A 25,719-nucleotide genomic window follows, 5' to 3' on the forward strand; every position below is an offset into this window, starting at 1 on the left:
ATTGAGTGGTAACATGTTTTCATTCCTCTAGTGCAGTGATTTCCAAACTGATACTCTCCTGTTCAGAAAATAATGCTTTCTGGTCTTGCAAATATTGTGATTTCCCATAAATATGATTATTTTGCACTGACAGGTGGTTTAGGTGATGATTCTTTAGGAGGTAAAAACCATAAAGGCAAATATACAACAAAAATAGTAGTGTACTAAGATAAACACTGATTCTGTATTCTAACATAAACAGTATTCTGTAGTGCTTGTGTTATCGTGAACTGACTGTTCTGTGTCTGCTTGTCTTCTGTGTTTCTCTACAACACCTAATTCTGGAGAACTTTTTAAAAACTAAAAGAATTTCTTGACAGTGTATAGCTTGTTCTGCATGAGGGGGAAGTAAAACTTCACTGATTCCTCCCCCCTCAGAATTTCATTTTGGGCTTTTATAATTTTTGTTTGTGCTTTGATTTTCAAGCCCCCTCTTCCGTACTTCCTCAGTAGCAGTATTGTTGGTTTTGTGGAGTTGTTGGTTGTTTTGTTTTGGGGTTTTTTTCTGAATAACAGTCAAAATTATGAAGCTACACAATTATTTCGCCTCTTGCTCTCAATCATTTGACCATTTAACCTCAGAATAGAAGCAGTGCTGTGCATCTATCAGAGGCATTAATTTGTGATTCAGTTAAGTACCACTGTTCCTGCAGTTCCATCTTGTGTTACCTCAGAGAGGTTTTTGTCTTTTTTTTTCTCCTTTTTTTAAACCAGTGTTATTATTTGCTATGTACTAGAATTAATATAAAAGTAAAAGGATTTCATTTGGATGTGCAGCAAGAATCTTGGCTGAGAATAAACTTGTTGACTTTAGTGAAAGCTGCATAGTTTATACTGGGAATGAATTTGATTTTCAGTTTTCTGAATGTAAGTATTTTTAAACGTAAAAAAATGTAAATTTTTTTTACAACAGAAAAAGAGTGGGAGTCAGAAGGGAGCTGTATGTCCAGAACTGAACTAGACAGTCTGGGTTTCTATAGGAATGAAAGTCTTGCACCTTTCTGCAAGATCTTTTGTGTCTGATGTCTCTTATTTACTGAGCAAGTCCAGTAGCTTATTTCTTTTTATAGAGTTGAGTGATAGAATTAGGCTGATGAGACTTCTGTTTTTCTTTCTCCTTGATGGTATGTAAACAGTGTCTTGCCAACTGTTATTATCCTTGCAACACACCTGAAAGAAGCTTTAGTGCATGAGGAGCACAGTGGGTCTGTCACTCTTGTTCCTTAAATGCTTCAGAGAAGCAGAGAAATACCGCTGGTGGGCTAGTGAAGAAGGATTGGATTGCTACAGTGAAAACAATTCTGTTAATCACTACTGCTTTCAGGTTTTGGGTGGTTTTTTGGTTTGCGGTTTTTTTTGGTGGGTGGTTTGGTTTTTGTTTTTTTTTTTGTATAATTAAAAAAAGTTAACTTGAAGGCTTTGAGGGCTTTGCTTTATCAGTGAAGACATCTATGAAAAGAGGGTTTTAGTTTATTCTATAGTGCTTTCTTTCAGAAACCCTCTTAGGGAAGTGACACATGATTTGAAGGGCAGGAAAGGAGTAGGTTCTTCAGAAAAGTAGTTGCATAGGGCTTCAGTGTTGCAGCGACTTTGTGTTTAAAGTAGGCTTTATAGTCAATCAGAAGGAACATGACAGTACAGAGTATCTTTGAGGTTCCTCTGGAGTACCCTAACATGCATCTGAAGAGTTGTGAAGTACTCCATTTAGCAGTATGCCATCCTTCCCTTTCCTACTTGGAAAGACCCTACCTGGAAGCAGGGATGCCTCAGGGTGGGATGGGGAAAGAGGGTGGCCTCACTGTCTCCTCGCTTACCTCTGCTATAGACCTTTTGGATGTTTAAGAAATGACCAGAGTGGGGTGGGTCTTTTTTTTCATTCATATATATATATATATTTATTTTTTTTATTAATTTTTTTTTTAAATGCTCACCCTTGTCCCCCCACATTCCCATGCAGGTGAATTTACAAAATAATCATGAAACAATTCATCAATTTGGCACAAAAAAAATACACAGATTTGCAAAACTGCTAATAAGAGTAGTTGTTCTAAATTGACCATTTTCTTAAGGAGCATTGGGCTGACAGAGGAGAGAGAAGACTGATTTGGTTTCCTCTTTTGTCTGAAGGGGTCATCTGCCATCCTCAAAGAAAAACTGGGGAACCCAAACAGCTAAGCATGCCATCAGTTCTATAACAGACATAAAGTGAGAAAGACACTTAGTCCCTAACTTGTGATTTTAGGAAATCTTGGGAAGAAGACTATCTGGTTTCCTGTATGTTTGTGTCAAATAGAAAATTCTGTATCCTGGGAGAGAAGAGGCTTATGCTGGGTTTAGAGAAGAATGCTGCAAAAATGGGAAGGAAAACAAATACCCAAACATAATACTATATCCTGTACTTGAGTGCAAAGAATAAGCCTAAAACTTGCATTTGTATTTTATGAATGAATGAGAATTTATTTTTGTAGATACTTCCAACATACACTTTAACAGAAAAATATTTTTCTTTCAGGAAGCTATTAAGCTTTATCTATGTTCGATATTGCAACCTTCTCTGCAGACAGTGCACAATGGCTACTCATGAGTAACCTGCAGTTAAGAGTTTATCTTTCAATGTTACAGAATTGTGAAGCCATTTGAGGTATAATGGATGGGTTCGCTATAGTAATTAAAGCACAGATGGAGCTCATAGCTGAAGTGTACTTGAGTGGGAGTCAATGTTACTTGGTGCTGAACATGAGGACTGTCTGCCTGTGGCCTGATGGAAAAAAGGGTGTACTTAGGTTTTTTGTTTTTTTTTTTTTTTTTTTTGTTTTGTGGTTGTTTTTTTTTTTTTTTTTTTTTGTGACATGATGAGGTAATTTTAACTTTGTTGCTTAGCAAAATATCTGTCTCTTGCCTGAAGGTACTAAAAATAATTGAAAACAAATCTATACTGTTGAGTAAGGCAGAAATTTTAGGCTTGTACTATCTACTGAGTGACCATTATTAGTGCTGTCATTGATCACTAGATTTTTTTTTTGAACATTTAGTGTCCACTGTTGCATCTAAGAAATGTTTTTAATACAATAGAGATGAGAGTTTTTACAGTTTTAGGCAATACTTTTGTACATCGTAAAAAAATAAATTTGTTTTTCAGGTAATACATTTTAAAATTCAGAATTTATCTACAGATGAGAACTTTTTTGGGTTTTTGAGATAATTTAAGATCAGGTTTAGACTGAGGAAAAAATATGTATTAACATTTCCCTTTTTCCCACCCCTGTAGGGAACTTTCTTAGTTGCCTTTAAACTTACTCCTTGTCATTTTTTCTTAATCTCTCATGTAGTCAGACCTCAAGTTTTGTATTATTATGTGATATAAAACCTTTCTGTCCCTTTTGTGCTTTCCTGAACATCCTTAAAAACTGGTGTTAAGTAGAAACAATTCAATCATGTCTATTAGAGCTGACAGCCTGAGACAAAAGATCAAAGACAGCGGTGAAGTGTTCATGCTTTTCATTTCAATTCAATACAGAATTAACTCTGACATATAATGGTTTCAAATTCAGAAGTAACCATTTCCTTGCTGATCAAAGCAGACACAACATATTTGCTGTAGGGAGAGTTTGAGCAGTTGGGATGCAGTTTCCCCATTGGAAATGCAGTTGGTTTTATGGATTTCAGCTTACAAGTAAGAGTAGTCTGCTATCTGGGCTGGATCTGCTTGCTCAGGCAGCTTGATGTTTCTCAACTCAGAGCATGTTCATGACCATCACAAGCTGTGGAAATTAAATTGGTTTTTACTATTACTACTATTCTTTCTTACAGTCTACTGCAGTTTTCAGAATCAGCTGAACTTAAAATAGTGACATATTTAACTGGGAAAATCCTCCGCTCTGTGCTATAAAGATTAAGTGACTTCTTTAAAATTAAAAATGCTGCACTTTTTTTTTTTTTTTTCTCTCTTTAATTTGGGCTTGAGTCTGCTAGCAGACTGCTCTATTTAGATGTGATCTGCGTTTTCTTATTTCAGCCAGCACAAAGGTGCCTGGCTGGACCTTACCTCTCTCCCAGGGTAGAGAGGTAGGGCCTGCCTCCCAAGGTAGACCAAGAGCTCTGTGCGGAATTGGGAAGGAACTTGCCTAAGTTTGAAAAAGCTGCTACTTAAAAATAAACAAGCAAAAAACATCTTCAATGAATTTAGGTAGCTGTTGCAAGGATGAAGAGAGGCACTGTACACAGACAAGCGTTTTCATTTGTTATGGGTGAAGTACAGCTGGGTATGGAAAAAGAACGCTGAGATTTCTGAGTTTTAATGGGAATAGTTATAGCTATCAGTGAAGTACCAGAACATTTCCAAAATTGTAAGATTATTTTGAGCAAGAAAACAACCTTTTTTGATCATAATTTTAAAAGATGTCTTTGTATGTGTGTAAATAGATCAACTTTTTTGAATAACTGGCAGATTTGCTTTATGAATTTACTTTTTCAAAAGAAAGTTGTCATTTTAATTTGCATTTTATGGGTGTTATTTGTTTTCTGGGCATTATTTGTTTTCTGATTCTTAGTTTGTACAACATTATGACTGACAAAACTGGATTTAGGGCTGCAACTGAATACCTTGTTTCCTGCTGTGTTTTATAATGTATTTTTAGGACTACTTTGTTTCCTGTTGTTAATACCAACAAATGCTTCACAGGAAAGCAAGCTTCAGATACACACTGCATCTCTTTTCAGAGCAGTATCTTGGAAGGGCAGTTGTAGTTTATGTCTTTTTGCTTAACTTTCTGAAACTGGATGGTGAGAAGGCACATGGCACAAATATGCTTCAGTGTAAATCTGTTGTCTGCAGCATGTCAGCTGTAGTGGTAGCTGCTGAAGCCCCCTGGAAAGCTGTCAGGCATTCTGTTTGGTACTGCCAGTAGCATGGTGGGAGAGCAGTACTGGCTTTTATTCTTTTATTCGTGCAGTGCTAAATATAGCTTGTATTAACACAGCTGTCATTTTTTTTGGTTTTGATGGTGGTGGTTTTTTGTTTTGTTGGGTTTTTTTTCTTCCCAAAAGCAGCACAGTGATCATCCAATTACATCAGGCCCCTCTGACTGCTAAATAAGAATATAGAAAAATGTTTTTCTTTGCAGCTTAATGCAGAACATGATGTGATTCTCTGTAGCCAAAGTACAGCACCAAAACTGATAAATGATGCAGCTGTTTTGTCATCTGATACAAAAGACCTGTGATGGTATGGATAAGTAATTAGAGATTAAATAGAATTGCCTGTTATGAGAAAGGGATGAATGGGAAAATTCAAACGTGTGGTGAAAGCAAGAAATGATATTAGAATCAATTCTACCTGTTCTTACTAGAGAATGAATGCTTGCAGCATCCTGTGTTTGTCTTCCACTTTAAAACCTCAATGGCAATTTGTTCGTACATATTGGAATCCTTTAAAACAGCTTGAAAACAAATTTGAGATGACTCAGCTGCTAGCCGTAAGCTTCTGGAAAGTTCTTCCATGTGGCAAGGAAATAAAGATCACCTTCCATCTAGCAGTTATGTTAAAAATGCGTGAGGAGTATGTGCAGCTAAAGAGGATGTACTCTTCTGCAGTGCCACCTTTATTCTGCCTGCATGCTCTTCCTCTGTACTGCCCACCTCCTTTGCTTCTGTAGAAGTTAAGCTCTGTTTGCAGCCATCTACCTATTTAACTGCCTTTAAAAGGAGCATGGAGCCTGAGTAGACAATAAAGCAGCCTGTGGCCTCTCTGAGGCATCTGGTTCCAGGCATAATAGTGACTCTGGTGCCTGCTGCTTCAAACTTCCATCTTTGCACTTGGTCCAGGTTGTTTGTTATACTTCAGCAGGTTGCCTGTAGGAAACTAGCTGTGTGACACACTGAGATTCTGTTGATGTATTCTGCACAGTTACAGCACGAATAAATAAAGCCTTTATCTGTGATTGAAATCCCATGCAAATACAGCTCAGCTGTGCAGCTCAGGCTCCTGGCTGCCTGCCGCAGTTTGTCTTGTGGTGCTTATGGATCTTGTGTACACGCTGCTGTGCAGTTACAAAAAACCTTTTATCACTCCTGTTGTTTCAGGTAGCTCACGTGGAGGGAGCAAGCAGTGCATACAGACCTGAATTGGGAGCTGAATTCTAGGTGTGCTATGATGGATCTACACACGTGTCACTATGGGATTGAATGGTAAGGATGGTTGTATTTCTCCATGAGTAAGCATTAATTTCATTTACTGTTTCTGCAGGCTTCCTCAAGGAATAAATAAGGTGTGCAAACTTTAAGGCAATTAATTTTCTAGTGGGAGCTTTTTTCATTTGTGTAGCTGTCTTCAGCAGAAGAGTAACATCACTGTTTTTGTTAAAGCAATCACTTCTGTTGCACTGGGGAGGAAGAAGGTTTTGGAACTGATACCTCTTTACATAGTGCACCTCCACATCTTGAAGAAAAAGTTGCATGTTTTAGGTTATTTTTTGTAAAGCAATGACCGATGTGGGGTCTTTGCTAATGATATAGCACACCATTTTCCTTTGAAGGCTTTAGCTATAAATGGTATTTATTAACTACAGAGAAGCAGTGCTCTTTGATAATTCTGTATTCCTCACAAACAGTGTGACTTTAAATAAAGCATTACCTAGCCATACAAAGGTGAATGTAAAAATGTGTTGCCAAAGGAAACTGGGAGTGCTCACTGGGTTGGCACGAGTAGCTGTTAGAGTAGATCTGCTTTGAGTAGAGAAAATAAGCATTGAATTCTCAAGCCTAATTTTCAGAAGACTGCGTGTATCTGAAAGCAATATTCTTATTTTTAGTTTGCAAACAGATTGCAATTTCCACAGTTAAAACTAAACTGCTGATTGTCTGATCATTGGATACAGTTTAGTTTAGTTTACAGTTTAGTTAAAGTGCAGTTTATACCATGAAGTTTTCAATAGTGAAATTTCCTGTGTTCCACTTTCCAACTTCCCTCATATCATTGGTAATTTATGTTTCTCCATGATTTGTATTTTATCACACAGCAATTCCCACTCCAACTTTCCTTTCCTTAGGTTAAAACATCCAAATTTAAGTTTGCCATGGCATTGGTGAATCCCCTAGACCTAAGACAGAAGAATGGGTATGTCCGTGCTAATGGCGCTGGGAGCGCAGCCCTCTTGAATAGGTGTGCTGCCAGCATGTACTGGCACTTTCATGGGTTGCTGTACCAGGTTGTGTCTTGATACAAAGACAGATGTCCCTAACATTGCAAAAAGATTTTGCTGAGAAGGTGATCTGAAAGGCAGTCTAAAATCCAGGTTTGTCATCTGTATTTTTGTGACAGTAAGATTTTACAGGTTCAGTTAAAAACCCTGCTAAAAGTGTTCTGAATGTCAAAGGTATCAATATTGTCCTTTCCCACTGCTGAAGTCCTATATAGTGGAAGAGTCAGAAACAACTCATTAAATAAAAAGAGGGAACATAAACATAGGATGCTCTTTGAACCTGGGTAAAAGACAAATCTGTGTTCCTGCTGGTGCAGAGGTTATGCTGTATGAGTTACGCCCTCATTTCTAATACTTAGAATGTCTTGATTCCCTCTGGAAAAGGCCATGCCAATTATATTGTTTAATAAGGGATTACTGTCTTTGTTTGTTTGTTTGTTTGTTTGTTTGTTATTTGGTCAGCTGGCTTCCATCTTTGGGTTGGAGCTTGATCTTCACTTCATTATGCTGTGTTCTTCAGAACCTTGATTTCAAGCCTGTATTCCCAGAAGGTGGTTTGTGTAAACCCAGCAAATTTATGGTGCGTTTGTAACTGCAGAAATTACAAATTTAATTTGAAAGGGTAAGGTCAGGAAAGCACTGTACACTAAAGTGAGTTTGGAGTATGTCAAGTGTTCCCTGCCATGCTGCATGTCTCTGTATGAGCGTTAGAAACAGACTAGACTTGCAAAATAGTGCAAGTAAATGTCCAGGTAAAGGAATGCTGCCTTTCTGATACTTGTCAGACTGTGACACTGTCCTTGAGATTCTGTTAAAGCTAGTTGTAATTGAAAAAAAGACAGGGGAGGGAGGGGATGGTATTTGATGACTGCTTTCTATGCAAATAACCTTCTTGAGAAAAGAAAACTTCTGAACTGTTCACCAGCTTTCATGTCCCCCTTTTGTGAATGTCTCTCATTTTCTGCTAGCATGTGTCCAAAACTTTTAAGCCAAATCTATAGCTGTAAGCAGCAGCATAGCATGCACTGGCTTTCTCCAAATTTGTATCTTCCCTTGCCTACCAAACTTTTCTAATTTTGATTGCTCTTCTACCTGCTCAGTGCCTTCATTTTCCTTTCCCCAAAAAGCCTCCACCAGAGTCCCAGATCTACTGGGAAAAAGGACTGAAACTGGCTCTCCTCCTCATCATTGGCCATACTGGAGAATTTTGAAGCTACTTCCAGTTTGGCCAATTTCAAACAAACTTGGGAGTGGGTTGAGAAAAGGATGCACAATGCTACAGCATAAACCTTGCTCTTAATCAGAGTAACCTGTGTAACTTAGAGTTCAAGTGTTGGTTACCAGCAAGTTCTAACTTTAGCTTCTGGGAGTGTTTGCAGTATCACTGAGGCTGTAAAACTCGACCTTAAAATACAAGAAATGCTGAAATGGAATATATAAATCGATTCTTTGTATCCATTGTTCTCCTTTGATTTTTCAATTATCTGCTGTTCTTGCTATAGTTTTATTACTGCTCTGTGGCAAAGTCTGAGGTGAACTTTTACTCCAGGGTTCTTCTGTAATGCTAGACAATTATCTAATTAAGCAATCTTTAGTTATCTTTAATGAGTTGTTCAAACCTCAAACATTATGGCCTGGTATTTAGAAGTAGTAAGTATTGATTTTAGTCATAGGTAATCATGCTTTGAATTTATGTAATACTCAAAGGTAGTGGGGGGGATAGGTAGGTGGAAATAGTCTGTTCTCTTTTACTTACACCTCTAGTTTTAAAGCATGGTGTTGTTGATTGACAGGTGGTGAATATTCAGAATTAATTTTATTTGGGAAGAGGTTTGGCATGGCTTTTATCTGCTGCCTTTTCATCTTATAGAATTGTTTACTTCGAATTAGTAAAGCCATATTATTACAGCTCCAACATCTTATAGTTGCATTGGTATATTTAAAGCTACGGGTTTGGACTGTTGCTGTGTGCACTGGCAATTTATTGTGTGCTGAATGATTTCAACCTAAGTATGTTCCTGCAAAATAGACCCATTAAACAATCTGTAATTACTCTGTCATTCATTCCCCTTCAGGGATTGTAACTTAAGTGTCATGAGGTATTATTTATTTATTTAGTGGTTTCCAGAATCATACCTATTTTGTTCAATTACCAGAGTAAATGCTAAAGGCCTATTATAAAATAATTTGCTCTTTTCTATACTTTTACTACATTTCTACAAAAGGTGCTGCGTTGAAGCGTTGTTCTGATTGTGTATTATTTGCCATTTTGTTTGGATCATTAGTAAAATAATGCCATAACACATGGAACAGCAATAAGTGTGGCTTTGTAGAGTGTACCTGAGGAAATCTTCTGAGGGGTTTGAAGGAATTGATGAAGGACAGAGGGTAGGCTTTTGCTTGAAAATGCAAAGCAGTTTCTTTGAGGTGTGTTTTCTGCTGGGGTTTGCACTGTCTGAAGTCTGCTCTGCACTATAAAACCAGAATTCACTTGTTCGCATTTATGGGATTCTTCTGTGGTTTTGATTTAATTTCTGTATCTTTTGTCTGGACAAAAGGCCATGTTTTAAAGCATACACGAAAAAGGAGTTACATTAAGCTTGCAGTCAAATGTTCTTCTGCTCACACCCTGATTTTTTTAAGTGTTTGACCTTGTAACCTTGTAATCTCAATATTTTTCTAAAAGCTTAAATCAATGCCAATATGTGCTGTAAAAATAAGCTTTCTTACATTGACCTTTCTAAATGATATACAAACAGGAAAATTTTAAGTGTTGCTTGGCTTGCCGTTTTGCTTGATTCTGTTGAGTCTGTTTTGGGGGGAGTTGAGGGTGGAAGTTTCTTAGTTGTGTCCCTGCACTGTTTCAAGTATGATATTCAAGTATACTTTGTTATGTCTCAGCAAGCTTTTCGTTACTACTAGAATTTGTTGGAGTAGCAAAATAAGTCAAAACCGGGTACAGTAAAAGACTTTGAAAGCCTGGAGCTCAGGGTGCTGTTGGTTTGTTTTGTTGGGGTTTGTTTTTTTGTTTATTTGGTTTTTGTTGGGTTTTGGTTTGGGTTGTTTTTTTCTTTTTTGTTTTTTTTTTTGGGTTTTTTTTTTTATTATTTCTATTTTTTATAGATGGTGTCGTATTCTAGCAAAGGCCAATCTTCTTTGAAGATACCCCTCTTTCTCTCTTTCCCTAAAAGGTTAGTTTATGGTTTATCTGATTGGATGAAGATATTATTGTTAAATAAATAGTAGAATAGTTACATAAACTAGTAGAAAGGTTGGCAAAAGATCCTGAAGTGTAGGTTCCTGTCTTCCTACTTTTATGCTGTATTTATATTTGTATTTTATTCTGTATTATTTGACAACAGGAAAAAGGGAAATATAAAACCCATTATTAAAAAGGGGAAAATGGAAGACCCAGGGAACTACAGACCAGTCAATCTCACCTCTGTGCCTGGCAAAATCTTGGGGCAGATTCTCCTGCAAACCATGTTAGGGAGCATGAAAAACAATGTGTTGGTTGGTGACAGCCAACATGGCTTCACTAAGGGGAAATCCTGCCTGACCAATTTGGTGGCCGCCTGTGATGGTGCTACAGAACTGATGGATAGGGCAGAGCAGTTGTCATCGTCTGCCTGGACTTGTGCAAAGCGTTCAACGCTGTCCCGCACGACATCCTTGTCTCTAAACTGGAGGGACATAAATCTGATGGATGGACCACTAGGTGGATGAAGAATTAGCTGGGTGGCTGCACGCAGACAGTTGCGGTCAACGGCTCAATGTCCAATTGGAGATGGGTAATGAGTGGTGTCCCTCGGGCGTTAGTGTTGGGACTGATCCTGTTCAACGTCTCTGTTCAGCAACATGGACAGTGGGATTGATGCACCCTCAGCAAGTTTGCCGATGGCACTAAGCTGTGTGGTTCAGTTGATACACTGGAGGGAAGAGGTGCCATCCAGATGGCATGCTTGAGAGGTGGGCCAGTGCCAACCTCATGAAGTTCGTCAAGGCCAAGTGCAAGGTCCTACACCTGGGTGAGGGCAATCCCAGGCACTGCTACAGGTTGGGTGGAGAGTGGATTGACAGCAGCCCTGCGGAGAAGGACTTGGGGGTGTCTGGTGACAAGAAGATCCCCATGACCCGCAATGTGCAGATGCAGTCCACAACCCAGCTGTGTGCCGGGCTGCACCCCCAGAGCATGAGCTGCAGGTCGAGGGAGGGGATTCTCCCCCTCTGCTGTGCTCTGGGGAGACCCCCCCTGCAGTCCTGGTCCAGCTCTGGGGCAACAACACAAGAGAGACGTGAAGCTGTTGGAGCGAGTCCAGAGGAGGCCACGAAGATGCTCAGAGCGCTGGAGCTGCTCCGCTCTGCAGACAGGCTGAGAGAGCTGGGCTTGTTTAGCCTGGGGAAGAGAAGGCTTCAGGAGACCTTAGAGCAGCTTCCAGTGCCTAAAGGGGCTGACAAGAGACCTGGAGAGGGGCTTTTGACAAGGGCCTGTAGGGACAGGATAAGGGGGAATAGCTTTAACCTGACAGAGGGGAGACTGAGATTGTACATTAAGAAAAAATTTCTTTCTATGAGGAAGGAACCTGGCACAGGTTGCCCAGAGAAGCTGTGACTGCCCCATTGTCATGGTTTAATCCCAGCCGTAACTCAGAACCACGCAGCTGCTCGCTTGCTCACTCCCTTCTTTCTCCCTGCTCCCCTTTGGGCAGGATGGCGAGAAGAATCGAAAGAATGTAACTCCCATGGGTTGAGATAAGAACAGTCCAGTAACTAAGATATAATACAAAACCACTATTACTACCACCACTAATAATAATGATAAGGGAAATAACAAGGGAAGAGAATATAACACTAAAAGCGGAAAAGGAAAGGAAAACAACACACACAAATACACAATACAATTGCTCACCACCCGCTGACCAATACCCAGCCCGACCCAAGCAGCAATCTGGGCCTTGCAGGTAACACCTCCCAGTTTCTGTACTGGGCATGTTGTGCTGTGGTATGGAATACCCCTTTGGCTAGTTTGGGTCAGCTGTCCTGTCTCTGCTTCCTCCTGGCTTCCTGTGCTGCTCCTCACTGGCAGAGCATGAGACTGAAAAGTCCTTGATCAGGGTAAGTGCTACTGGTCAACAACTAAACCATCAGTGTGTTATCAGCGTTGTTGTCAGACTAAAGCCCAAACACAGCACTCTGCCAGCTACTACAAGGGAGAAAACCAACTGTTTCAGCTGAAGGCAGGACACCCATACTTGGCAGTGTTCAAGACCAGGTTGGATGGGGCTTGGAGCAACCTAGTTTAGTGGAAGATGCCCCTGGCCATGGCAGGGGGGGGTGGAATGAAGTGATCTTTAAGGTCCCTTCCAATCCAGACCATTCTATGATTCTGTGCAGGTGCCCATTCAAATTCGTGTTCAAAACATCGTAAGAAAATAGTCTCACTGAATGCTGTTGCTAAGTTTAATACAAAGGTGAGTGGGCGAAGTGTACTGTTGTGTTAGGGATGAGCACAGATGATCTTTCAGATCTTTCTGACGTGACCTGTTCTGAGCATGTCACCTGCGAGTGCGCCTGGGCTTGAGTTCCTCTTCAGGGTTCCTGTGCTGGCCACCCATGGGTGTGTGGTGCTGGCAGCAGCCATGTATGATTTTTGTCCCTCTGTTCATGCAAGCAGTGCCTCACACAGTGAGGACAGTATTGCAGAGAGTCATAGAGTCATGGAATAGTTTGGGTTGGAAGGGTTCGCTCACCTTTATTGCCCTCCAACGCGTACCCAGGACATCTGGGTGACTGTTCGGCAGGGAGCTGCTGGTACTGCTGTTTACCTTCATTGAACCATGCTTGAAATATGGTCCATGTTTCATGCAGCAATATGGTCCTTATTTTATACAACTACCTGAAAGGAGGATGGAGCCAGGAGGTGGCTGGTCTCTGTTCCCAAGGAACAAGTGACAGGACAAGTGGAAACGGTCTCAAGCTGTGCCGGGGAGGTTTAGACCACCCAAAGGGTGTTCAGGCATTGGAACAGGCTGCCCAGGACAGTGGTGGAGTCACTGTCCCTGGAAGTGTTCACAAACCGTGTATATGAGGCCCTTAGTGACACGGGTTAGTGGTGGCCTTTGCAGTGCTGGGGTAAAGGTTGGACTTGATGATCTTAAAGGTCTTTTCCAACCCGATTGATTCTATGATTCTATGACCTATCAGCTACATACAAGGTATGTTTTGCATGTGGCTTTAAATTGTTATAAACACTAAAACTGAATTGAGCTGACATGGGATCTAATTTTATCCAGTGCTGTACAACTTTTGTGAACAGTGAAATTTCTTTAAACTTGATTGTTATTTCATTGTTGGTGCTATGAACTAGTATGTCTATGTGTATAAAAAAGCTGAATTGTAGGGTTGTGTGAAATTAAGTCAGTCTTGAACATTGTTGAACAGGAGTGCACAGTACAACTGTGAGTGTTCTGGATTTGTTCCCCCTGCTTGCTGCAGTTCTGTACTCTCAAATGTGTGCATTTGTATGTCAGACAGAAAGATCTTGTTTCTTAACATGTATCAATTCAGAATTAAACAGTCATGATAATTTTTCTTATGTTTCCTAATTTGACAGAATGAATGTGTCTTTATCAACAGAGTTGTTAAAATGTTTATTTTTGCAACAAGGAAACTAGTGCATTTTATAAGTTTAGAGTATTTTCTTACATAGAGCTTCCACAGTTCATCTGTCTAATAGATGTCAGATCTTTAAAAGACAGAGTATATCTTTAATTTTGGCACATATAAGGACCACTTCTTATAGCATGGAAGGTTTACTTCAGTAGCAGCCTCTCCTTCCACCTCTTGTGTTCAGTGGTATTTGATTTCTGTTAATTTCCATCATGGATAGGTCTGCTTTTAAACGGCATGCTGAGAGTATTGCTGACAATAATGAATTGGCTTTATTTAAAGTAACCTAAAATTAAGGGAACTTGTAGTCTTTGAAATTGCTGAACAGACCCTGGAAGAGAAAAAATGTGTGTGACCCATGGCTGTTGGCAAAAGTTCTAACTACTTTTTTGTTTAATGCCAGCCAAGATTTTCAGCATGAATAAAGCCACATGTTACTCACAAACAGGAGTAACTGGTATGTCAGTAAGCTTTTTCTTAAATTGCACGTCATTGATCTCACAAGTCTCTAATAACTGTTTAAATAATTTGATATATCATGCTGAGGGAGAAGGTACTGTAGATTTTACACACATCTCCCCTGCTACTCATACATACTTTTGTCTTGACAAACAAATGGAGTAAAAGAAATGTGAATTAAAGTTGTTCGTCCTCGTAAGTCAAACGCTGCTGTTGTATGAGCCAACACAGACAACAGAGTTACTGAAAAATCTTCAATTCAAAAGTTTTTCTGCCCCTGCAGTGTGTGGAAAAGGAGGTTAAATATCATCTGAACTACCTACAGCATACAACTCAAAGCATGGGTTACTACAGTGTAAACTGTAGCCATGACAATCTCCACATCAGCCCCTTTGGGCCAGTTTATAGGGTTTAATGTTGCAGTGAACTCCTACCCTTGCCGTGCTCCCACGGAGTCTCTCCCATTGGATATAATCCTTCAAGAAGTGGTCTAATGTGGTCCTCTTCGTGGGGTTCAGTCCTACAGGAACAGGCTGCTCCAGTGCAAGTCGCCTGCAGGGCCCCATGTCCTTCCAGAAAACCTGCTCTTACATGGCTGTCACAAATGGGTGATTTAGGTCACTTGAAGAAACAATAGCAAAAATATTAGCCAAAGAGATTTTGATATGATTGGTGTAAAAGTGTGACTTAAAGCTCGATGGCAACATTCATTACTGTATGGCACAATCATTTAAAAGTGATTCAAAGCTCCCAAGGCACAAATCAAAGTTTCCATACTACAAGCTTATGTACAACATCAATTGCTTACCAAAGATCCGTTGGTAAAATATCTCTCTGCCTTGAGGAGCAACCTTGAGGTGCATGCCCATCTCAAGGAGAGATCACCACCATATAGCCACACTGCTTAGCAGGGAGAGCTCAAACAAGACTCACTTAGGCGGTCATATTTATAGAATAAGGTGGTTGGCTCATAGTCAAATTACATGGTATGGAAAAGGTATGCATGAGACTTCTTGTACCCACAACTTTCTTTGTTCCTTGATAAATGAGTCTTGGAAAAGCCACCCCCTATTCATATGTTAATCGCATGGTCCATGTTCCAAGATCATATGCACTGATGCTCACTGTGTCACTCTGCTCCTTTGTGGGTCCTCAGAGAATAGATTGAAACTCAAGGAGTTGCTGGCCTGGCTACAGTTGGGACTTTACCCCTTTGGAGCTTGTACCTAACTATTGCTAATTTAATTAAGTGGTCGAGTGCATCCATCATAGTGGTACCTCTCCATGGGCCACAGGTCCTGCTGGAAGCCTGCTCTGGTGGGGGCCTTCCAAAGGCTGCAGCTTCCTTCTAGCACTTCCATTTTATCCTGTGAACTACGCTCATTTTCCCATATGTAGTGGTGACCTCCAGTAAAGAAACTCTGGCTTCTTCTTGATTATCCATCTATGTTCTATATACTCTGAATATTACACTTTCTAGAAAACCCTTGTGCCAGTGTAATCGCAGGCAATTGTGTTATATGTATCTTTTTAAAACTTCCAGTTAATATTAAGACTTGTTCTGCTGAAATACTGGTATATTTTATTACGTTCAGTTACCTTAGTATTAGTGTTATTGTATTTTGTGATACTGAAAGTCTGGATCTCTTTCTAGAGATGCCAGATTTCTAGCATTTTTCTGATGTTTACAGAATTATTACTTTCATGGATGCTAGTTTTGAAAAAATAAAATATTCAGCTAGAAAAAAGTTTGACATAAAAAGAACTGGAATAGTTGATAATTCATTTGTCTGCTCTTAGTACAGGTTTTATATTGCTCAGTTGTTAACTAATGCTAAATGAAATTAGATTCAATGATTTGGTTCTTGTCTTCCAATCAGTATCTTTTCTTTAATTAAGAGGTATTATTATCTGAGCCATTTGGAACAAGGAAGGCTAGAACATTAGTTTTGTAATGAACTTTAACTTCTACTGAATTATTTTCATTAAACGAAGTTGCTTGAGATTTTTATGAAGCTCCAGTGCTGTAAATCTCAGTTCAACTACATCCCCTTGGCTGGATCTCTGGGAGAATATTCCAGATTTTAATCTGGAATGGCTGTTAAGAGTGTCCTACTGCGTACAGTCCAACAGAAAAAAATGTTCTGTATTGGAGGGGATGGAATGCCAACAGCCCTCTCCCCTACATTTCTATCTTATGAAATACTCTGCTAGAAGATTGGCCACTTGTAACAAAACTAGAACATAACTTTTTCACTGATAACAAACATTTTTCTTTTTTTTCCTAGCACCCATACATTTTGTTATCTAGCAAGGTTAACTTATTTTCAAATTATATTTGCAAATAACAGTAATTCTACTTTTTTTTTCCTTTATTGAAAATAGTTCCCTTTATCTCATCCATCTAATGGTATGCCCTTCTTGAAGAAAATTTATTTAGGTGGGGTGGTAGGATGGCCTTGGATCATGTTTAGATTGACAGGGCATTGCAGCATCCCGTTCAGGTGTTAAGCAAACAGGAACTGCAGAAGTAATCATTGCAGCTACTTAAAAGTATGTTGTATTGAACCAGGGAACACATTTGCTGAACACTATACATAAATGTGCATTACATTCCTATGGCCAAGTGGAGCTAGAAGCTTGATAGCATTAGAAGCACCTCTACTGCTCTCCTAACTCCTAGCTACATAATTCTGTTTCTTTCTATTTTCCAGTGCTTATGTTCATCCCATACCTTTGGAAACCAGTTCAACTCACTAATCTGACAGAAAACTGGCCTAGGTTTAATCCCCATACAGTGGCCAGGGACAGGAAAAGAGGAGAGAAAGGAACATCCTATTTGATGACAGTGAGCACCTTGTGTGGCTCCACACTCTCCATCAATGACACAGTAGAGCTGTGCTCCATCACCTGTTTTCTGTGCTCTGTGAGTTCAGCTGCTCACCTAACTGTTCCCTAATTAATGTATTTTGCTTAGAATGAACCAGTCTAAAACAGACTAATAGCCATATGTGGTGGGTTGATCTTGGCTGTCCACCAAGTGCTCACCAAGCCCTTCTATCACTTCTCCTCCATCAACGAGGCATGGCGCAAAAATACAGCAAAAAGCTCATGGGTCAAGAGAAGGACAGGAACATCACTGCTGCAGTGTGGGTCCTCTTCCAGGGTTTAGTTCTTTAGGCATGGACTGCTCCAGCATGGGTCCCCATGGGCTACAGCTCCTGCTAGGAGCCGACTCCAGTCTGGGCTCTTCAGGAACTGTACCTTACTTCAAAGTCCATCTGCCTGCTCCAGCTTGGGGTCCTCCCTGGGCTGCACATGGATGTCTGCTCCACCGTGGACCTTCATGTGCTGTAGGGACACAGCCTGCCTCACCATGGTTTGCACCACAGACTCGAGGGGAATCTCTGCTCCAGTGCCTGGAGCACCAACTCTCTGTTTCATAGACCTTGGTGTCTGCAGGATTGTTTCTCTAACATTTTCTCATTCTCTCAGCTGCTGTGCAGTGTTTTTTAACCATCTTAAATATGTTCTCACAAAAGTACCACCAGCATCGCAGATGGGCTCAGTTTCCGGCAGCAGTGGGTCTGTCTTGGAGCTGGCTGGAACTGGCTCTGTCTGACATGGGGATAGCTTAGGGTGTCTTCTCAGAGAAGCCACCCCTGCAGCCCCTTTGCTACCAAAACCTTTCTACGTAAATACAATACAACGTATTAACAAAGTTCTGCACGTTTTGACTGAAAAAAATGGTGCTTTGCTCTTGCTTAAGTGTATACCTTGTGCACAGTGAATTTAGGGAACCTGATCTCAAGTCTTCCTTAGTGAAGGAACATGCAATTAATTTAGTTCATAGTTCATATGTAATGTGTAATTGGACTTAAATATTCTAAATTGTCTCTTATTTTATCCTTGAAGGCTGATCCTAACTCTGTAAAACATTCTCCCTTTAGTATTTTCTATTTTTTGCATAACAAAGGGAAAACAAAGGGCACTTCAGTGAAGCTTTAGCCTTATTACACTGTGTAAGTGATAGTCATCTGGATATTAAAATGAAAGGGGAGGTTTCTCGTTTATTTTCCCTTTTAAGCAAGTAATTAGTACCATCCAAGTTGTTCATGTTTTTCAGAATATTAAATTAGCAGTTACAATGTTCATTTCTTTCAACAAAAAATGTTGATCTTCCTTGATGAGAGAATTTTACCTGTTTTGATACGTCGTCAAAGCAAAAGGATTACGAGGTGATTCAATGTGAATAAAATGCTTTTCAAGACCTACTAAAATGCAGAATGGGAGAACTAACAGAATCTCTCTCTGGTCTTCAGACTTTTGAAAAATGTCTGTGATTCTTGCAAGAAGAAAAGGAGGATTTGCATTTTACTGCTTTAATAGGGAGTGTTTCAAGCAGTTCCATGAGTTTGTTTCACAATTATTAAAGATTGATGTGTAAGAATGAAAAACTAGGTTATAGAAGTGAATTTCTGCTTCAGATCTTCTAACATCTTAGTAATGCAAGCACATTTATATTAGTATAAGCAGGAAAGGAATTTATGTGGTGGTTTGCTACATTTCTGTACTATAAAAAGTAGTACAATTCATCATTCTTAAACAAGCACCGTGATGGAGAAAATGAATATAAATCTTGATTCATGTGTCACATTTTGAAAATCTTAGCTTAGAATTCACAAATTGATTTAAGTTTCCAGAATTTCCAAGAAAATTAGTTTTATTTTGGCCTGAAACACACCAGCATGTATGTAGTATTAAATTTTCTTCCTTTTGAGGTATTTCTTTGTCTCACATCTTAGTGTGCATTGTTTAGAGGAGTGCTATTTGTCATATTTATTTGGGGAAAGGGGGGAAAATGTGACTTGAAAGATAGTCCTAGGACAGCTCTACTTGTTGGCAGATAAGCAAGTCTTAATCAAAGGTTGCACCATAAGATCACATTGTGAAGTAGCAGTTAAACCTTTTTGCATCTATTTTCTTACGCATTTTCTTCTGCTTTCATTAAGTTTTCACTGTTTGTTAAAATAGCTATTCTAGAAGTTGATCTGACAAAATCAGGTCAACTTAGGCTTTGAAGTTTGGCCCTTTGAGTCATCTTGGAGGTGCTGAGGACAGCAGCTGTGGGCAGAGCATGTAGGCCAGGGTGACAGTGATTCTGACACTGTGAGCTGTGCTTTTCTTGCTTCTCTTGGTTCTTCTGTTTTTCCTCATGCACTTCCTGATGCTCTCAAAATAATTTTGAGGCTAGTTTTAATTTCTCTTTATTCTATAAATTAGGAGAGGATAATTATTTTTTGCCTAATCCCCCTGGAAATAGCGTCTTTGTCCTTTCTTTGCATAAACACATCTTACAGTCTGCTTTCTTACATCCTTTTGTTTCTGAATTCCATGACAGCTATTGCTGTATGAGTGGCCTACTCAGAAGTATCATCATAAGTATGATTCAAGTGTTTCCTTTATTGCGCAGTGAATAGGGTTTGCTTTTGGCTTGGGGTGACAGGGTTTATGATATCTTTGCAATTCTTATTCTTTCTAGCAGTTAGGAACCTGCAAGTCGTGTTGTGAACCTGTTGATCTCCAAAGAGAAAGGCAGTGTGTAAATGACAGTTCTTCATCCTGTGTTTCTTTACCGTGTAAAACTTCAATTAATTTCAAAATAAAGCTGTCTAGTAGGTAAAACTCCCCATACCTTCTGAATTGACAGAGATTTTGAAGGATTTTGCTTTATTGATTTTTCTCAATACAGATAGCCTCTCTTCAGATAGTAAGTAGAACTTACTCCCAGCAGGAAACCCATGAAGAGTGCTCCATGTAACAAAGAGCACATAAATGATTAGCAGGTCATCAAAATCCCTCAAAATGAGTTTAAATAGTCAGCTATTCAACTTTCTTCATAAATTCTGTTGTACTTATCAACCTTCCTATTAAGCACTGCTTAAAAATTAGTTATTTCTTAATTCTTTGTCGTGGTTTGAGCCCAGCCGGCAACTCAGAACCACACAGCCGCTCGCTCACTCCCCCCCCCCCCCCCTTCTTCCTCCCCCCGCTCCCGGAGGGATGGGGAGGAGAATGGGAAGAATGTAACTCCCACGGGTTGAGATAAGAGCAGTCCCGCAACTAGGGTATAACACAAAACCACTACTGCTACCACCAATGATAATAACGATTAGTGAAATAACAAGGGGAGAGGATACAATTGCTCACCACCCGCCGACCGATACCCAGCCCAACCCGAGCAGTGATCCGGGCCTTCCAGGTAACTCCCCCCGGTTTATATACTGGGCATGACGTGTTGTGGTATGGAATACCCCTTTGGCTAGTTTGGGTCAGGTGTCCTGTCTCTGCTTCCTCCCGGCTTCCCCTCCTCCCTGGCAAAGCATGAGACTGAGAAAGTCCTTGGTTGGAATAAACATTACTTAGCAACTACTAAAAACATCGGTGTTATCAGCGTTGTTCCCAGGCTGAAAGTTAAAAAACACAGCACTGCACCAGCTACTAAGCAGGAGAAAAATGACTGCTATAGCTGAACCCAGGACAGTATCCACCCCTTATTCCATACCATTCACGTCATGCTCAGATCCCACATCTCTCAGCACACCATCACCCCTGTCCCATATATACACATATATATACACCCACACCCACACACAGAGAAAGATATCATTCCCTAGTCCATGGACCAATCCCTGTAAAATTGCTGAACTCATCCAGTCCATGATGTCAGGCTCCATCTCTTGTAATAGTCTTTCAGGTCAGGAGGGACGGTACGTAGTGTTGGGTTGTTGCCTGCTGATGATACCACCAAACTCATCTGGTCACTGCTGAGCTCGTCTGGTTTCCTCAAAATTCATTCTTTGTTGAGGTGATGATCGGAGGGAAGTCAGGGTCAATGGCTGGCGACCTGAAGATATCTAGCTGGTGGGCTACAAAAGTGTTATAGAGCAGGCAACAGTGTACAATTGAGTTCATTGGCTGTTTTCCCCTAAAATCAAATCCCCTTGAGGTACACATCGGACTTCCCCATCTTCCCGCATTACCCACCAAGTATATCCAGGTCCCTGAGCAAAAGCAACCCCACGAGTGGGTTTGCCTTTATCTGAAGCAGGAATAACCCAGACTGTCTTCCCCAACAAATTCTTTATGTGCACCACAGGAACTTTATCCCCCTCTACAGTACGTAAAAGTTCTGATTGGGCTGGGCCAGCCCTGTTGGCAGATCCCCTCGTGTTGACCAACCAGGTGGCTTTTGGTAAATGTGTATCCCAGTGTTTGAAAGTCCCACCACCCATTGCTCTCAGTGTAGTTTTTAACAGCCCATTGTACCGTTTGATTTTCCCAGAGGCTGGTGCATGGTAGGGGATGTGGTATACCCACTCAATGCCATGCTCTTTGGCCCAAGTGTCTATGAGGTTGTTCCGGAAATGAGTCCCATTGTCTGACTCAATTCTCTCTGGGGTGCCGTGTCGCCACAAGACTTGTTTCTCAAGGCCCAGGATAGTGTTCCGGGCAGTGGCGTGGGACACAGCGTATGTTTCCAGCCAGCCGGTGGTTGCTTCCACCATGGTAAGCACATAGCGCTTGCCCTGGCGGGTTGGTGGGAGTGTGATATAGTCAATCTGCCAGGCCTCCCCATATTTGTACTTCAGCCATCGTCCTCCATACCAGAGAGGCTTTAACCGCTTGGCTTGCTTAATTGCAGCACATGTTTCACATTCGTGAATAACCTGGGCAATAGTGTCCATCGTTAAGTCCACCCCTCGATCACGAGCCCATCTATATGTTGCATCTCTGCCTTGATGGCCTGAGGTGTCATGGGCCCACCGGGCTAAAAATAATTCACCCTTATGTTGCCAATCCAAGTCCATCTGAGCCACTTTAATCTTAGCAGCTTTATCCACTTGCTGGTTATTCTGGTGTTCCTCAGTGGCCCGACTCTTGGGTACATGAGCATCTACGTGGCGTACCTTCACCACCAGGTTCTGCACCCGAGCAGCGATATCTTGCCACAATGCAGCAGCCCAGATGGGTTTACTTATGCCTTGCCAGTTGCTCTGCTTCCATTGCTGCAACCACCCCCACAGGGCATTTGCCACCATCCATGAGTCAGTATAGAGATAAAGTACTGGCCATTTTTCTCGTTCAGCAATGTCCAAGGCCAGCTGGATGGCTTTCACCTCTGCAAATTGACTCGATTCACCCTCTCCCTCAGCAGTTTCTGCAACTTGTCGCAGGGGACTCCACACAGCTGCCTTCCACCTCCGATGCTTTCCCATCAGTAAACATACTGATGGGAAGGACCCATCAGTAAACGGCATATTGCTTTTCACTCTCTGACAGTTCATTATATGATGGGGCCTCTTCAGCACGCGTCACCTCCTCTTCTGGTGACATCCCAAAATCTTTGCCCTCTGGCCAGTCCATGATGACTTCTAGAATTCCTGGACGACTGGGATTTCCTATTCGAGCTCGTTGTGTAATTAGCGCGGCCCACTTACTCCATGTAGCATCAGTTGCATGATGTGTAGAGGAGACCCTGCCTTTGAACATCCAGCCCAGCACAGGCAACCGGGGTGCCAGGAGGAGCTGCGCTTCAGTTCCAATCACTTCTGAGGGAGCTCGAACCCCTTCATAGGCTGCCAGTATCTCTTTTTCAGTGGGAGTGTAGCTGGCCTCGGATCCTTTATATCCCTGACTCCAAAAGCCAAGGGGTCGACCTCGAGTCTCCCCTGGAGCTTTCTGCCAGAGGCTCCAGGTAGGACCATTCTCCCCAGCTGCGGTATAGAGCACATTTTTCACATCTGGCCCGGCCCGGACTGGTCCAAGGGCTACTGCATGAACTATTTCTCGTTTAATTTGTTCAAAGGCTTGTTGTTGCTCAGGGCCCCATTTGAAATCATTCTTCTTCCGGGTCATGTGGTAGAGAGGGCTTACAATCAGACTGTAATTTGGGATGTGCATTCTCCAGAACCCCACAACACCTAAGAAAGCTTGTGTTTCTTTCTTGTTAGTTGGTGGAGACATTGCTGTTATCTTGTTGATCACGTCTGTGGGGATCTGGCGGCGTCCATCTTGCCATTTTATTCCCAAAAATTGAATCTCCTGTGCAGGTCCCTTGACCTTATTCCGTTTTATGGCAAAACCGGCCTTCAGCAGGATTTGGATTATCTTCCTCCCTTTCTCAAAAACTTCTTCCGCTGTATCACCCCACACGATGATGTCATCAATGTATTGCAGGTGTTCTGGAGCTTGCCCCTGTTCCAGTGCAGTCTGGATCAATCCATGGCAGATGGTAGGGCTGTGTTTCCACCCCTGGGGCAGTCGGTTCCAAGTGTACTGGACGCCCCTCCAAGTGAAAGCAAACTGTGGCCTGCATTCTGCTGCCAAAGGGATTGAGAAAAATGCATTGGCAATGTCAGTTGTGGCATACCACTTGGCTGCCTTTGACTCCAGTTCATACTGAAGTTCTAACATGTCCGGTACAGCAGCACTCAATGGTGGTGTGACTTCGTTCAGGCCACGATAGTCTACTGTTAATCTCCACTCTCCATTAGACTTTTGCACTGGCCATATGGGGCTATTAAAGGGTGAGCGGGTCCTGCTGATCACTCCTTGGCTCTCCAGTCTGCGGATCAGCTTATGGATGGGAATCAAGGAGTCTTGGTTGGTGCGATATTGCTGCCGGTGCACTGTTGTGGTCGCAATTGGCACTTGTTGTTCTTCGACCTTCAGCAACCCCACAACAGAAGGATCCTCTGAGAGACCGGGTAAGGTGGACAGCTGCTTAATTTCCTCTGTCTCCAAGGCAGCGATACCAAAAGCCCATCTATACCCTTTTGGGTCTTTGAAATACCCTCTCCTGAGATAGTCTATGCCAAGGATGCATGGAGCCCCTGGAGCAGTCACAATGGGGTGCTTTTGCCACTTCCTCCCAGTCAGGCTGATTTCAGCTTCCAGCATAGTTAACGCTTGGGATCCTCCTGTCACTCCAGAAATAGAAATGGGTTTCGCCCCTTGATACCTTGATGGCATCAGAGTACACTGTGCACCGGTATCTACTAGAGCCTTATACTTCTGTGGGACTGATGTGCCAGGCCATCTGATCCACACAGTCCAGTAAACCCGATTATCCCTCTCCTCCACCTGGCTGGAGGCAGGGCCCCTCTAATAGTGATCACAAAATTCTCCACTTCTGTCTTGTAGAAAGGGATTAGTATTCCTTATCACAGGAGCTGGAGTAAAATCAGCTCTTTCGCTCCATCTGGGAAACTGCTCACCAGAGACTGGAGCAGCAGCTTTCCTGGGAGGATCATCCTTGACCATTGTTCTCCTCTGCAGTTCACGCACCCGTTGCTCCAGAGCTGAAGTAGGATTTCCATCCCACTTTCTCATGTCTTCTCCATGATCCCGCAGGTAAAACCATAGGGTGGCCCGTGGCGTGTACCTCGTATATTTTCTTTCTCGAGCAGTAGGGCGCCTTCTGTTAATAGCTGAGACATGGGCTGGTACGCGTGGAGAGCTGGATAGATCGGATAAATCGTCTCTCAATTGTTTGAACTCCTGGGACAGCTTTTCCACAGCTGAAATGATGGAAGGGGTGAGATTGTCTTCGAACTCTCGGAGTTGACGAATCAGGCAATCCACTGTTGGTGATACTCCGTCATTCCAGGTCATTGATGCCAATGTGTGGGCATATGATGATGGCGCACTCCGTGTAAGTTTCCGCCACATGGGTCTTGTACATTCGACTTCATCTGGATCTACGGATGTGTTCCTGGAATCCGGCCTACGATAGATCATCTCTATAATGGCTGATTCCCTCAGGGACTGGATGCCTTTCTCTATCGTGGTCCAGTTGGCTGAGCGATTCGTAATATCGTCTTTGTAGGGAAACCTTTCCTTCACAGCTGCCAGGAGCCGCCTCCAAAGACTGAGGGCTCGCTTCTCTCTTGCAATCGCTTTGTCAATTCCTCCTTCCTTAGCAAGTGATCCCAGCTGCTTGGCTTCCCTACCTTCTAGTTCGTGACCGTCAGCCCCATTGTCCCAGCACCGGAGCAACCAGGTGACAATGTGCTCCCCTGGAAGACGGGTGAAATCTTTTCGCATATTCCGTAGTTCGGTTGAGGTCCGGGCTCGAGAAGTGACCTCTTCTTCTTCTTCCTCTTCCTCTGACCCACGTAGTAGTAACTCTTGTTCAGGTGCTGTTGCATATAGTAATGGCATTGGGTCTTCATCTTTCTTCGCTTCGCGGGTTGCTTTTTGTGCCTTTCGTCTGCTTTTGCTTACAGGGGCAACAGACATTGTCACAAACTGGACATTTGGTTTAGCTGCAGTGTTTGTCACTGTGGTT

At 41.7% G+C, this 25,719-nt stretch overlaps 1 protein-coding gene across 10 annotated transcripts in view; it reads left to right on the forward strand.

Annotated features, from left to right (window-relative positions):
* The window catches only part of PAM (peptidylglycine alpha-amidating monooxygenase), a 136,094-nt gene that overhangs the window by 34,106 nt on the left and 76,269 nt on the right, over positions 1–25,719 (forward strand). For 8 of the 10 annotated variants that reach the window (XM_030511385.1, XM_030511393.1, XM_030511391.1 and 5 more), the window contains exon 2: positions 6,121–6,225. The exons of 1 other annotated variant lie outside the window; for it this stretch is intronic. The gene's annotated coding sequence lies outside the window, so the exon portion shown is untranslated. Of the gene's footprint in view, positions 1–6,120; positions 6,226–7,798; positions 7,819–25,719 lie in introns of those variants that run through there. One more of the 10 variants, XM_030511390.1, reaches the window with a different exon arrangement.

This window comes from Strigops habroptila, chromosome Z, assembly GCF_004027225.2.
Source record: "Strigops habroptila isolate Jane chromosome Z, bStrHab1.2.pri, whole genome shotgun sequence".
Lineage (NCBI taxonomy): Eukaryota > Metazoa > Chordata > Aves > Psittaciformes > Psittacidae > Strigops > Strigops habroptila.